Source organism: Mesoplodon bidens (genome assembly GCF_964165515.1).
Source record: "Mesoplodon bidens genome assembly, chromosome: 10".
NCBI classification, from domain to species: domain Eukaryota; kingdom Metazoa; phylum Chordata; class Mammalia; order Artiodactyla; family Ziphiidae; genus Mesoplodon; species Mesoplodon bidens.
The window spans coordinates 104,387,192-104,401,859 of NC_138172.1; the positions used below are offsets into that span (position 1 = coordinate 104,387,192).

General features: G+C 50.4%; 1 protein-coding gene across 4 annotated transcripts in view; it reads left to right on the top strand.

Annotated features, from left to right (window-relative positions):
• GMDS (GDP-mannose 4,6-dehydratase) overlaps window positions 1-14,668 on the top strand; it is a 494,691-nt gene that overhangs the window by 242,604 nt on the left and 237,419 nt on the right. The window lies entirely within an intron of this gene.

Genomic DNA, 14,668 nt, shown 5'->3' on the forward strand with positions numbered 1-14,668 from the left:
TTATTTAAGGGGAAGCTTGCTTGTTGGGACATCTCTTCTTCACACTCAGGAGAGGAGTTTGATTTCCTGCTGGGTTTGCGTCTCTAAGAGTCAACGGTACCTGACCCCGTTCTCCAGTCAGACTGCACCCAGCAGACGTGCAGGAAGTCGTAGTTGCCATATTTCCATGGCCAGGTCTTCACGGGTTGGGGGTGACACCACAGGAGCGGCCATGCCCCACACCCTATAAACTGCAGGCCCTGTTTACTTCGTGGTGTTAACGAATGAAGCTTCTAGGATGGATATTCCTCAAGTTTTCATCCACAGATAAGTTAGAAACATGGAGGTGGGTACATTGTGAGATCAGATTTTCAGTGTGTTTTAAAAAGGTAGAATTGAGCATCTGACTTTAAATTAGAAAAGTGGTTCTTGGCAAAGGTGTGTGTGTGTGTCTGTGTGGAGAGAGGAAGAAGTGAGTGTAGGGTGGTGGGCTGCCCTCTCAGGAGATGCAGCGCCTGGTGTGTAGACGCCACTCACCTTTTCAGGGGCAGCAGTTAGCCGCAATGAGCAGCAGCCTGCCCCCCCCCGTCACCCCCCTCCCCGATGCTGTGTCAGCACACCCTGCAGGCCACCAAGCAACCACTCGTACCCAAGCAAGTCACAGCTCAGTTCCTGAACATGACCGTGTAAGTGGTGGAACTCATTCGCTCTTGTCTCAGGTGCCTGGCAGGGGTCCCTCGGCTGCCATCCCCTCCTCACTGGCTGGCCCTGTCCTTTCTCTGCCCCTCCGCCCTCCCTCCTGTCCCTGCTGGCGCCCGCTTCCTGTCTGCTTCCTCCCACAGTGAAAACTGGCTCTTTAATTGTAGTGACAAGACTCCTCATGTGATATGGATGTAACTGCCTCTCAGAAAGTATGACGTCACCTACGCTTAGTGATGATTTGCAGGAGCAGGCAATGCTCCGGGCTCTTGTTTGGAATAGATATTGTGCAGGAATGAAGTGTTTGACACCTTGACTTGCTAGTTAAATAGCTTCAAAATAGGATATTGACTTTGTTCCATGTTCTTGATGCCTTATTGTAAAGAATCTTCAAAAGCCACCATCTCTTGGGACCAAATTTCCAAAGGGTTTTCCCACGTAGCCTTTCGAGTCGTTCTAGAGGCCGTGGTTGTATTCTGCCTGCAATCTCAATATGCCCGAGTGGATGAACCTGGGGGACTGTTGAGTGAAGATCCCCTCTCATTTTAGCAAAGAAGATCATGGATGGGGCTTCCACGAAACCCAAATAATTCACAAGTGAAGTTTTACAGAAGCAGAATTATCTGAAGGCAAAACTGAGAAACCATCTGTGAAACAGTCTGCGCTGTTGACTGAAGCCTCATTTGGAAATTATTAGTAAAGATCCTAAAGAAAGAGACGAAATTATTCTGCAGTCCCCCGCTATCTGTGAGTTATGTAAAATATTTGAGATCACTTTTGCTATATTTTCTCATATTCTAAAGAAAATGGTCGAGCTTAAATCATTGTTCATTACTTCCTGCAGAATCTAAGATCTGAAATCTCGGAGAATAAAATCACTCCTCCACAAACACAGGAAGGGATGTGGCTGGTTATCTTGTGTCTGTTCCCTCTCAGCTGCTTGAAGGCACGACTGGATTTTGTTCTTCTTTTAATTGTGCCTCACAGCCTGCCTGGTACAGAACAGATGCTGCATAAATACTTGAAATGAATGGAATCTCCCTATCTGATCAGCTCTTTATAAAATTTATAAAAACGAATTTATAGAAAATATGAGATGTTTTATTCCCCTTACTATTAACATATTGTTTCCTATACTTAGCATAAGACATTTTCCACTCATGAGCAAATGTGAATATGCTCTTACCACATTTAGGTTTCAGTTATGTTGGATTTACTTGATTCCAGCAAAATGTGTTTAAGCAGTTTTCTCTCTTGTTGCATGCTGCCGTGAAGGAACACTGAGCAGTGCTTATACGTTCTCATTCTGTGGTAAGTTTCCCGATGATCTCTAGATTCTACTATTATTAGACTTTAGTCCTATTTTTATTTTTATTTATTTTTATTCCTGTTTTTTTTTTTTTTTTTTTTGCGGTAGGCGGGCCTCTCACTGTTGTGGCCTCTCCCGTTGCGGAGCACAGGCTCCGGACGCGCAGGCTCAGCAGCCATGGCTCACGGGCCCAGCCGCTCCGCGGCATGTGGGATCTTCCCGGACCGGGGCACGAACCCGCGTCCCCTGCATCAGCAGGCGGACTCTCAACCACTGCGCCACCAGGGAAGCCCTTTATTCCTGTTTTTAAAAGAAGGATGTCTGAGCAGATGGAAAACATAGAAAGAAAGGATGATACATTGGCTCTGATTGACAAGACGACATTTAGAAACCGCAGGAGTAGCTTTAGTTCACAAGGTCACATGCCCTTTGTGTGACTGATAACGTCGACAGCTGCTCCTTCAGAAACCTCTGTATTTGTGAGACCCTCCCTGTGTTTCCTCTCAGGTTTCAAGAGTGTCATTTGATGCAGGATTCTTCTTGATAGAGCAAGATTTCCATCATAGATTCTGTTGTTTTGGAAACTTTCTCTCTCCATTCCTTCTCCTCCCCCGACCCCCAGACACACACACACACACACACACACACACACTCACACACTCATCAGTAGCAGCTCACTTTCTAATGATCCATCTTTGTTTTTAAATACGTGTAAAAGTTGACTTAAAGATTCGTAGGCAGAGTGTTTTGATAGTAGCTGTGGGAGATCTCTGTGCAGGAAGGAGGTCCTGCGGGATCTTGATGTTCTCCAAGTGCCACGTCCTTTCCTGCCCACGTTCAGAGCACGGATGCAGGTGTCCGGTCTGCCCTCAGCTGCTGGCTCACCTGTGGGTGGAGTGCGGCAGCCCCGCTGCCGGGTGAGGGTTGCCTGGGCGGAGCCTGGGAGGCAGGTTGCATTCCTGGCAGGTCCACACAGTCCCCACGCTCCCCCCGAGCGTGGCAGTGGCACCTCCGTCCTGCTCACCTGCGCAGGGGCAGAAATCAGAATCCCGGGCTTCATGGTTTCATATGCTTTTTCTTATAGTGCCTCCTTTGGGTCAAGAATTACTTGCTGATTTTCACTGGATCTTAAATTTCAAGTTTGAAAGCAAAATACAAAGCGCTTTCACGGGACCTTTTTTTTTTTTTTTTTTTTTAAAGCCCTGAAGGTTATCCTCTTGTGTTGGTGTAGTGCTTTATCATTTACATCTTTGGATTTGATTCTCCTGACAGATGTCAGACCACGGTTAGGAGAGCAGGAATTATTATTTGCATTTTTTACAGGAAAAAGGCTGGCTTTGAACGGAGGTGCCCTGGACTGCAGGCCTGGCCTTCGAATGGCAGGTTCCAGCCGGGCCCCTGACTGTGATCTGCACTGCGTTTCAGGGTTGGTTCTTGGTACCTTTAGTCCTTCTTGTGAGATGTGACGGCTATTGTTTTCACTGGCCTCCAGCGTTGACCCTCACCAGGAATTAGGGATAAACCAGCATTTGTGCCGCTGGCTTTAGGGCCTCCCCTGCCCTGTGAGATGGAGCCCAGGCCCGAGGAACTGGGTTAGGAAGAAGCTGCAACATCTGAGGAGCCAGAGTTAAAAGGCTATAGCTCCACGTTCTGAGCAGAGACTTCCGCTGCAGTTGAGTATTAGTTTAATAGTTGTACAATCAAGTAATTTGGAGAAGGTATCAACTCTGTACAGGAAATACAGGTTTAACAGAAATCATCTCATTTGATCCTTATCTTCAAAAAACCCTGAAGTGAGAAGTTGGAAGAAAGGACTTAGGTGGCTTGAATACCACCGCCTGCTGTGAGCGGCGGCTGAAAGCCTCATTGTCGAGAACTGCCTGCCTGAGGCTCTGGGAAACCAAAGCATCAGTCAATGGCTGAGCCAAGTGAGTCACCTGCTAAAATGAGCCCTAACGAGGTCCCGGTGTGGGACCTCGGGAGGCTCGTGGGCTGAAAGAGGCTGCGGAGGCTTAGGTGACATTCCCGTGGGGTCTTTCCTGGCTTGCAGGGCGCTGGCCCTCCCCTCCTTCCCTCCCTCCTCCCCTGGGCCCCGCCCTTCCCCTTCTCTCAGGTGGGGGGATCTAAACCCCCGCCAAGAGCGTCTCTGATGGGTCACCAGCATCTGGAGTGGGAAGCCCTGGCTCTGCGCCCCAAGGCCTCTTGCAGCAGCGGGAGCCTCCAGGGTCCCGGCCGGCGCTTGACCGCGCTGGGCACGCGTGAACCGCCTTCTCCCGCCAAGAGGTGGCTGCCGGCCTCCCCTCCTTCCTGCAGTAGCTAATGCCTCCTGATCTGATCGGGAAGGGCTGCCGTTTGCGGAAACCATGATAATCACGTGAGCTCGCGTTCAGCAGGTGAAAGGACGGTGTCTGCAGCTCATTTCCCATCTCCGTAGTGGGTTGGAGGAGCGGCCAGCCTGTGTGGGAATAACTGGGAAACCATAATCTCCAGGACGGCCCTTTATTTTTAACCTGCTCTATGTGTCAGTTGTTGTTGTTTTAAAGAAAAGACCTTTCTCTGAATCTGAAATGCCATTCATTCAAATATACGTTTAGCCTTTATTTCCAAGTTTAAGACCTTACTGAGTACTGAATGTATAAACTACTTAACACTTTTTACAAGCTTTCACAGCAGTCTCGTGAGATAGATGCTATTATCCTTCTTCCTCCAAAATAAGACTTGGAGAGAGAATAGCTCAGTTTGTCTCTGACCAGCACCCGAGGGCTGAGAGCCTGCCTTGTGCCGGCGCTTGGACGGGCTCCCACCTCGGCTCTGCTGCCGGCCGGCCGCCTCTGAAACACAGAGACAATCGTCCTTTTCCTTACGGCCAGCAGCAGCGTCTCCACTGCGGAGCCAAGGCTGGTGACCGGAGCGTGGCACTCGAGGTCCTGTCCCGCCTGAGGCTGCCGCGCCTGCTCCGTCGGGTCGGGGGCTTAACCTCACCTGGCCCCCGCAGGGGCCTTCCCTGGGCTGGCTGGGCCGCCTTCACACGCGCGCACGCATGCGCGCGCACGCACAATACGCATACGCGCGCACGCACAATACGCATACGCGCGCACGCGCGCACGCGCACGCACACCCCCTCCATGTTTGGCCTCTACGTTCACCGTTGCTTGCAGCCCGCGGAGCCTTCAGAGCACCTGAAGCCGGGGCACCGAGACGGGATGGACTCAGACCAGAGCAGCCCCGTTGGTCCTTCTAGTTTAAACAGAAGCAACTGATGCAGCCCCTTCCTCTGGCAGGTGAAGCCCTTCGTTCCTCAGAGACGTTCACTGACTTGAAACAGTTCAGTCTCAGCACGGCTCCAGGCCCCTGTGGTCTTTCCGCTGTGGCTTCCAGCGGATCACGTAGCCAACGAGAGTGCTGCGTGACGCCTTAGCCATCCACGCGGAGACGGTCACCCAGGTGCTTCCCTGTCACTTAGGAGCCACACTCAGCCGCAAGTGACGGGGGCCCGCGGGGGCTCCTCTCTCCTCACGGCCGGGAGTCCACGCTGCGGCCCTCGCGTCTCCTGTGACCCATGGCGGCAGCAGCACTGGGCACCCCTGTGGCCTGTGCCCTCGCTGGGAAGAAGAGAAAGCCGTGGACCTCTGGTGAGTCCTGGCCTGTGGCCGCTCTGCTCTGCAAGGGAAGGGGCTCGTAGGGCCAGGTTTTCACTCCCAAAGACTCTCTGGTCGGAGATGGGAAGGGACGCTGCAGGGGGTACCTGCCCGCCCCACGTGGCGTCGCAGGGGGCCTGGCTCTGCACTGGCCCCGGGCACGAGGCTCTCGGCCCGCCGGGCCCCTGACCCGCGTCCGGCGCGGTCTCACCCCCTCCCAGGACCCGTGTCCGGTGCCGCCCCACGTGGGCTTCGTGTGGTCGTGACAGTGGTGTAAAGTGGACAGCCAGTGGTCGGGGTGCAGAGCGTGTGTAGCTCCTTCGGCCTTGGCTTTACAGGCTCCCTGTTGTGTTTTGTGGTAGCTCGTGGGCGCTCAGCCCAACACGATAGCGTGCGGGGGCTTCTCACCCTGTAGCACCGCCTGTGAGGAGCTGCTGGCAGGTCGCGGCCGTCAGGCGACCGTGCGGACCTCGGTCTGCACCCCCTGTGTCGTTTGCCCTCTCTCGTGCTCCCTGCCACCTCGTGTTGGTGTCGATGGGACACTATGCGGAGCCATGCTTGGCGTACCCACGTGAATCTCCTGTGAGCTCTCCGTCTTGCCGTACCTGCACTTGGGCTCGCTCGTCCCTGCTTCTCCGGGTTTTATCAAGAAACGGGGCGTCCCTCAGCGGAACCACCTGGCTAGGGCTCCTGACCCTGAGCAGCCGCGTGCGCGCCGTAGCCAGCCGGCCCTGCGGTTTCTGAGCGCTGCTGCTGCACTGGTGGCCTCAGACCTCAGCTGGGGCGACGGGAGAGCTGCACGAGAGGCTGCTTTCAAGTGTACAGTTTCCAAGGTGAGGAAAAGCATAGTATTATTGTCATTTTTGACGTAGTAGTAGTATTTTTCTCTGCAACTGAAATATAGTCTTTTAAAAAGAATTACACCATTTTGTTCTTCGAGCAGGGAAACTTGCTTGTACAATTTCTTGTACATAGTGGGCTACCAAGTTTGCATGCCAGCCACCTGAGGTGACTGTGAATGGAATCGACATGTTCACAGCAATACAAGTTTTCTTAAATTCGGGTCAGCTAACAATAGCTTTTTTTCATTGAGATCTAGTTGGCATATAACGTTGCGTGAATTTCAGATGTACAGCGTAAAGATTTGATGTTTGTTTATCCTGCAAGGTGATCACCACGATAAGTTTAGGTAACACCTGTCACCTTGTATAGTTACAATTTTTTTTCTTCTGATGAGAGCTTCTGAGCTCTACTCTTAGCAGCTTTCAAGTATGCAACACAATGCTGTTAACTGTAGTCACCCTGCGGTGCGTCACATCCCCGGAACTGGACGGTTGTACCTTTTGACCCCCTTCACCCCCTCCGCTCGCCTTTTACTACCGCTCCTCCCCCACGCCGGCACCCACCAACCTGTGCTCTGTTTTGATGAGCTCCGTTTTCTGCTTGCTGCATTTCTTAGGTTTCTCACATATGAGTGAGGTCAGACAGTATTTGTCTTTCTTTGTCTGATTTATTCAGTTAGGATAATGCCCTCCAAGTCCATTCACGTCACTGCAAATGGAAAGATTTCCTTCCTTTTGTGGCTGAAAAAGATTCCGTTTTTTGTCCATATCTGTATATGAGCTATAGTATATATATTAACCAGTTTTCAAAAAGGATCATATAGCAATAATAACCAAATTAACAATAAATAATAACAGTAAGTTTTATAACTGAAGGAGTCTCTCTACTCAGTTCCTATTTTTGTGTGACAGGAGAGAAGGTAAATCTGCTTCTAAAAGGTGATTTCTTTCAGTGCAGGCAGAGATCACCTGGCATTGAATATATTTCAACAGGTGAATGTGCATATGGAGGTGAAATTCTGTATTTTTTTGTTGTAACATTCCTATATTTCGAAAATGTTCCGACCAAATGTGCACTTACTTTTCATTTTCTGAAATGCTGCTTTTTAATATAACATCATTGTTTCTAGAAACAAATCAAAAGGTTTTGTTCATCCCTCCCTCTGCCCCCCTCCCACCCCCGCCAATATCACAGTGCAGCTCAGAGACACAAGCTGTGGAGAGAGGAACACCCTCGGGGCATCTTTTTCTCTTTCTCTGTAGGTATCATGTTTACTAATGCGTGAGCACTACTTTTCACAAATTTTACTACATAAGGTAAATTTAAAGTGCTTAGCATAATGCCCAGCACTTAACTTTTCGTTGCTTCTTTTTAGTGATTAGGAACGGTAAACCCTGGAAGAATAGGACTATGAAATCTCTGATCCTTCCCCTCAGTTTAAACCATGTAGCCTCAGACTTAGGACTTTTTAGGAAGGGTTTGGAGACGTTCAAGGAAACTCAGCCCAGGGAGTTCGTTGTTTGTGGTGTTTGCCCCAGACCTCGCTGAGCCTGAATGCGGCCGCTTGAAGGGGCACACAGGTGGAGGGAATGCTCATTGTTAATTTCAAGAGGAGGAGAAAAGTTAAAAATTGAGGCCGATAAAAGTTAATGAGGAACATTTAAGTCTTTTAATGGGTCACTTTATGTCGCGAGTCAGAGGGGCTACTGCTGATACTGTACACGTGCGACATCGTCCTTTCTCTGTGGTAACTCTGTTCCCTGGAAAATGAGCCAGTGCGACGGGGAAGGCGTGTCCCTCTCCTGACCATGGCTTGTTCTTCTGACGAGCTCCACGGTTTTGTTTTGTTTTTTAATGGCGGAAAGAACAGGCACAAGGAAATGAAAATATAAAGGTTTGGGTTTGGGGTTTTTTTTTGCCATTTTCCCTTATTTGACAGATGACTGAATAAAACAGTTAGCAGCAGGAGAGAGCATTTCTCTCTTTTTTTTTTTTTTTTTTTTTTTTTTTAATTTGCAGTACGCGGGCCTCTCACTGTTGTGGCCTCTCCCATTGCGGAGCACGGGCTCTGGACACACAGGCTCAGCGGCCATGGCTCACGGCCCGGCCGCTCCTCAGCATGTGGGATCTTCCCGGACCGGGGCACGAACCCGTGCCCCCTGCATCGGCAGGTGGACTCTCAACCACTGCGCCACCAGGGAAGCCCCATTTCTGTCTCTTTGTGCTTAAAATTTTATTTGGGGATGGGACACATGCCCCAACCCCAGAGGGTACACTTACCATGCCAGTGTTCATTTGAGAAGAATTACTTGTCCACGGTCGGTGTTCGGGGTTGCAGCCGCACTCCACATCCAGTGTTAATGGTCCAAAGACAGAGCAGCTGAACTTTCTGATGGGCCTTCCTTGGGAGACATTAGCATGTCCCTGGAGACGGCTTCCCAGCTCTGGTTAGTCAAATCTGTATGTAGGGAAAGCTTATGACGTTTAGAAACGTTAGTCTCGGATGGCCCGTCCATTACCCAGATCCAATATGTGACGTGCACTGCTGTTCTCTCTGTGTCAGACGTGAACTAGACCTTCACTGTACCCTCCTGCAGAGCCCAGGCTCTGGGAGCACATCGTGCACTGGACCACCTTGAAGGAGGCGCTTCTGTCCCTGGGATGGATAAATAAGGCAGAGCATCTTCACACAGGGATCAGTCACCACGACAGTCATAAATGTGGAACAGTTCTAGGTACTGGTTCATGTAGTGAGCTTTTTTGTGGTAAAATTAATCTGTTGCCCTTCCTCCAGAGTTATCAAGTGATTTTCCTTAAAAACACAGTACCAATTTTTCCATAGCAGTTTTTTTAAAGCTAAAACTCAATTATTCAGAAAAATATTCTATCCTATTTCCTAGAGGGCAGTAACCTCATGAGCTGTTTTATTAAAATAAAATGGGTGCGTGTGGAACTTATCTCTAACTGGAGCGTGAAGTCTTGTGGGTCTCTACCTAGCGTTTTCTCGGCCTGTGTGGCCTGACTCAGAGGGGTCGTGTGCTGTCAAGAGCAGCCCCGCCACCCGGTCTTGTGTCCCCAGCCTTGTGCTGCTGCCTTGAACTATGGAGCCTGAAACACTCCCTCTGTCACTCCAAGTCTTGCCTTTCTCATCTGCACAGTGAGGGGCTAGAGCCGTGTGCGCTGTAAGATTCAGAATCTGAGAGTCAGGTTCCAGCTTGAGAAGCACTTTTTCCATAAAAGTCTAATGACCATCTAGTATAAAATTCATATTGTTTTTAATGGTGCAGAGTATGCTTTGGTGTTTTGACATTGTGAAATCCCTAAATGAAACAAATAATTTACACAGCCCAATGTCATCTTTTTTCTTTTTCAATTTTCGTGAGCTAGTCTAGACTAATTTAAGCTAACATTTATTTCTTTTTCCATACCAGGATAAGAGATGATATAGAGCATGACTATCCAATAGAAATAATTGGATAATAATAATAATTCAAGCCACACATGCAAGCCATTTCATTTTATATAATTTAAAATTTTCTAGCAGCCACATTTAAGTAAAAAGAAACAGGTGAAGTTAATTTTAATAGTTTATCTAACCCATTATATCCAAAATACCATTTAAGTGTGTTAAAACTGCACAATGTTATCAAGACATTTTACACTCTTTATTTTCTTCTGTACTGAGTCTTCACAACCCGGTATATATTTTACACTGTACGGATTGGCCACATTCAGGTCATACCTCGAGCTAACGCCGCCATAGTGAGCGCGGCACCGGGACTCTGTAGATTTGTGGGCTTAGAGTCTGCCTTCTCACGCAGAGCTTCATATTTTAAAACCAGCTCTTACGTGGGTGGAATCCTGAAGAAGGGCATCCATGGGAAAAGAAAACCTGGATGCTCGTATAAGGCCGTCGTTTGGGATGAGCAGTTTGTACTTTTTCTCTGTAGTAATCGTGTGACTTGACCGTCGGTGGCCTGTCCTTGTCGCACTGAGGAGCAGATGGGGCCACGGCCAGGCTGTCCCTGCTGCAAGAGGGGGCAGGCGCAGGACTCTCTTCCCAGTCTTTTCCCAGCACCGGCAAGGCCACAAGTGCACGACTTCAACCTTCCTGGGGGCAGCAGCCACACAAGAATGGCCGTGACACCAAGGGCACCAGTAACGAGGAAGGCAGCTCAAGCCTTAGAGCAGATCCTTTTGCAACCCAGAGAATCCCGGAGTTTTTTTACCTAAAGGACCTTAGAAAGGATGTAGTTGTTGACACAGGATGAACTGTAAGAAAGGAGTATATATCTTTGGGTCTTCGATTTAGGCCAGACAGGTTCACTGTGACTCTGTTCTTTCAGCCAGGTAATTCAGAGGGAGGAGGAATCCCAGTTGTCAAGTGGAATTCTGGGCTATAACTTCATTTACTTTACAAGTGCTTTAACTTCACAGTAAGGATCCATTTAACGTTGGAGAACGTTTTAGCTGCACCTTTCTGTATGGTTTTGAAGACTGCCGAACTTTGCTAGTTACAGGCTCCAAATGTTGTTTAAAAGGAGCGTCATAAGCTCATGGTGTGCTCTCTTTGTTCTTAGGGGCAGCATAAATTAAACACTTGTAACGTTACTGGTGTGACTAACGTCCTAGGTTTTCAGTGAATCCATGTCATTCTTTCCATTTACACAACATCTTTTTTGGTAAGGATCTCAAACCATTTTTTGGAAGACGTTGGTACAGTTTTCCTAATTACAGAGATGTGGATGTTTTAACTCCCCTGGGGCGAAAATGGCTTGCCTTTAGGGTCAGCCAGGAGTCTGGGGGCAAATCCGGGATTTTAACCCAGGACTCCTGATTCTTGGATTTCTGCTCTGAATTTTAGTTATTTAAAAATATGAAGAGACAGGATCCTGCAGCTCATTCTAATACACGCCCACCATGTGTGAGCAAATAGCCACCGCAAAGCCCACCTTCTCCGTGCCCCCCCTGCAGCCTCAGAACCGAGGGGCAGACACTTCATGCTTTGCCAGGTGCTTACGGGAGGGTCAGGGTGGTGACCAGGAGCAGCGGGTCAGGAAGCAGGAGACGCGGCTGAACAGAAGGTTCCCCTTCCAGGACCCTTGCTGCTTTCTGGGTAGTTGTGTCTGCTGGGTGATGATATCAGAATGACACAGTCTTTATTGAAGTTGATGTCATAACTCAAATTACATGTATCTCACAGAAGACTTTTCATTCCAATAAATATCTTCTACCAAAAGAAAATCAGAACAAAACTGGTCAACTCATCAACTACTTGGCAAAGGGAAGCCTTAGATGAAACTTGTAAGTGAAAAATATAAGAAACGAAATGTATAAAAAACGGTATCATCCTCTTATTGATGGGTGGTGTCTCTAATATACAGGCATACAACATATTATTTATAACTCCATGTTGATTTAAAATTTTGTTTGTGTTTTTGTAAGTGTACTCCCCCCCGAGGCCACGCTGGCTCACCGGGGAGGGTGGCTTTCACGTTCATCCTGTGACTGCCCTGCTTTGTACACGGGAGCAAGTCGTGGACATTTGCTCTATGAGATGACTGGCCTGTTCATCTGGGAAAATAAAGACTCCACGTCCTGTAAGAAAAGTGTTCTCCTAGTTTAGTTAAAAGCCCCCTTTAAGGTAGACCATTCCTAGAAGGGTTTGTTTTACTTCCCTTATTTCACCACTATATGGCCCAAAGTATGTATTCAGTCTTTGATTTTTTTTTTAATTTATTTTTTTGAAGTATAGTTGATTTACAATGTTGTGTTAATTTCTGCTGTACAGCAAAGTGACTCAGTTATACATATATATATTCTTTTTCATATTCTTTTCTGTTATGGTTTATCACAGGATATCGAATATAGTTCCCTGTGCTATACAGTAGGGCCTTGTTGTTTATCCACAGTTTTTGGTTTCTTAAACAAAACTTTTAAAATATTTTTAGAAAGTTCTGTCTATTCATAGGTCACTATATATCACTTTTGCCAGATTTGTTTCTTTGTTAAATTCTCCTAAAATTCAGTTTTGGAAACTGGTACGTGGGACGGTGTGGCCCTTGGCTTGCCATCTCCCCACACCCCCCAGTCATATGGAGCTTTAGGTCGTCTGGGTGCTTGGGAGGGGGGCAGTTAAAGTTAATGCAGTTGCGTGCAGCATCTTCCCCAGAAGCCCACGGTCAAACCTGAGAGAAACCACATGCACACCAGGAGATGCTGCTGGGTGGGCTCGTGGCCCAGACCCGCGGATGGAGCGACCCAGCCTCATCTTCCTGCTCACAAGTGACAGGGGCAGGGATGGCTCCTGACAGCTTTTCTGTGCGGCCAAGCCCCCATGTCTGGGTCAGGCCGAGGGTCGCTGTGCCCCGCCCTGCCTGCTCCCCCAGGTGTGGCCGCAGTGTGTGTGCGTGGGCCCCACCTCAGGTGCTTGCTGGTCCCCGCCCGCGGGGGGCTGGGCACACGGGTGACGAGTGACAGGGGCCTTGTGGCTACACTTCAGGGAGCCTTGGATCCCCGGAGCCCACGGGCCTGCTGAAATTAGGAGGCGGCTGCCGGAGGGCCAAGTCTCCTGCTCCCCAGCACTGGTTGGGGCGGGTAGGGGGCAGGAGCCCTGGGACGTGCGTACCTGGGATGTGCGCACCCGGGACGTGTATACCCAGGTCATGTACACCCAGGACGTGTACACCCAGGTCGTGCACATCTGGGACGTGTATACCCAGGTTGTGTACACCCAGGTTGTGCACACCTGGGATGTGTAAACCCAGGTCGTGTACACCCGGGATGTGTATACCCGGGACGCGTACACCCAGGACGTGTACACCAGCTCATGCGCACCTGGGACGTGTGCACCTGGGGCGTGTATACCCGGGTTGTGTACACCCGGGACATGTACACCTGGGACGTGCTCACGCGGGTGGTGTACACCCGGGATGTGTATACCCGGGGTGTGTATAGCCAGGACGTGTGCACCCGGGTTGTGTACACCCGGGACGCACGCATCCCCGGCGGCTGCAGCTCGCGGGCCTGGAGGACGTGCAGCATTGCTCAGCTGGGCTCCGCAATCCCCAGCTTCCTCAGAATCTCCGAGAAACTAGAATGTCATAGAGATGTGAAGGCTTAGATTCCAAGAGCAGTGAACAGATGTATTCAGCTAACTTTGACTTTAGATTTCTTTTTTAAAGTCATAAAACTTAGAATAGGCTTCAGGGACAAAACAAAGGCATCTCTGGCTGTTTAACTGACAGCAGTTTGGGTTCTGGTTTGACCTAAGTCGTACCTAGGACGCTGAGGGGTTCGCGGACTTCCCAGTGCCCGGGCGCCCAGAGGACCCTCCTCCCATGCGTGCTGCTCGCTGCACAGCGCTGTCCGTCAGCTTCACCCCGAGTCCAGCCCCAGCGCTGTGGCCATGCACACCCATTGTCGCGGTGTCAGTCACCAGGGGTTCCCGGAGAAGAGCGCTGTGTCTCTGGGCTCAGCATCTCCAGGCGCGCAGTGAGGACAAGGCGATGCGTGCTTTCCATGCCCGGTGAGGGGGGCGGAGGCGCACATGTAACCGCAGGGTTCCCGCTCCTGCACACGGGCACCCAGACACCCCGGCGGGCCCATCCCGCCACTCACACCCAGAGCCGTGTGCCGTTGCTGTGGGCAGGTGCTCAGGTGAGCGACTGTCCTCCTGCGTCCCGTGTCCGGCAGCGCCGCACCTGCGTCTTCAGCACCAGGTGGCCCAGGTGCAACGTGGGGCGAGCTGGACGCAGCCCTGCAGAATAAGCGTCTCGTCCCCGTTTGGCCGATGAAGCAGCGGCGCGCGGTTTGGCCGAGCAACTTGCCCGGAGCGCGTGGAGACGCCGCCCTGGACGCCGAGGGCGGGGCACGTGCGGGCCTGCTAACCTCTCGTGCCCTTGTCCCCTTTCCTCTGCTTCCAACCCGGTTTCCTACTGTTGTCCCCCTCGGGGAGCGTGGCTTTGCCTCTGATGGGTTTCTGACACTCTTGCTTTGTTAGCCGCGCGTTCCGTGTGACATCGGCCAGGACGAGCTCCGGGGCTGTCACCCTCCAGGGAGGGAGCCGAGCCCCCAGCAGTCAGAGGCTCCGCCCGGGGCCGGGGCCGGGGCCGGCATCTGCGCACCCTTACTTGGCACTTGGGTCACCGTCCTGACGTGTGGGCCGTGCCCACAGCAGAGTGTTGCGGCCTCAGCCAGG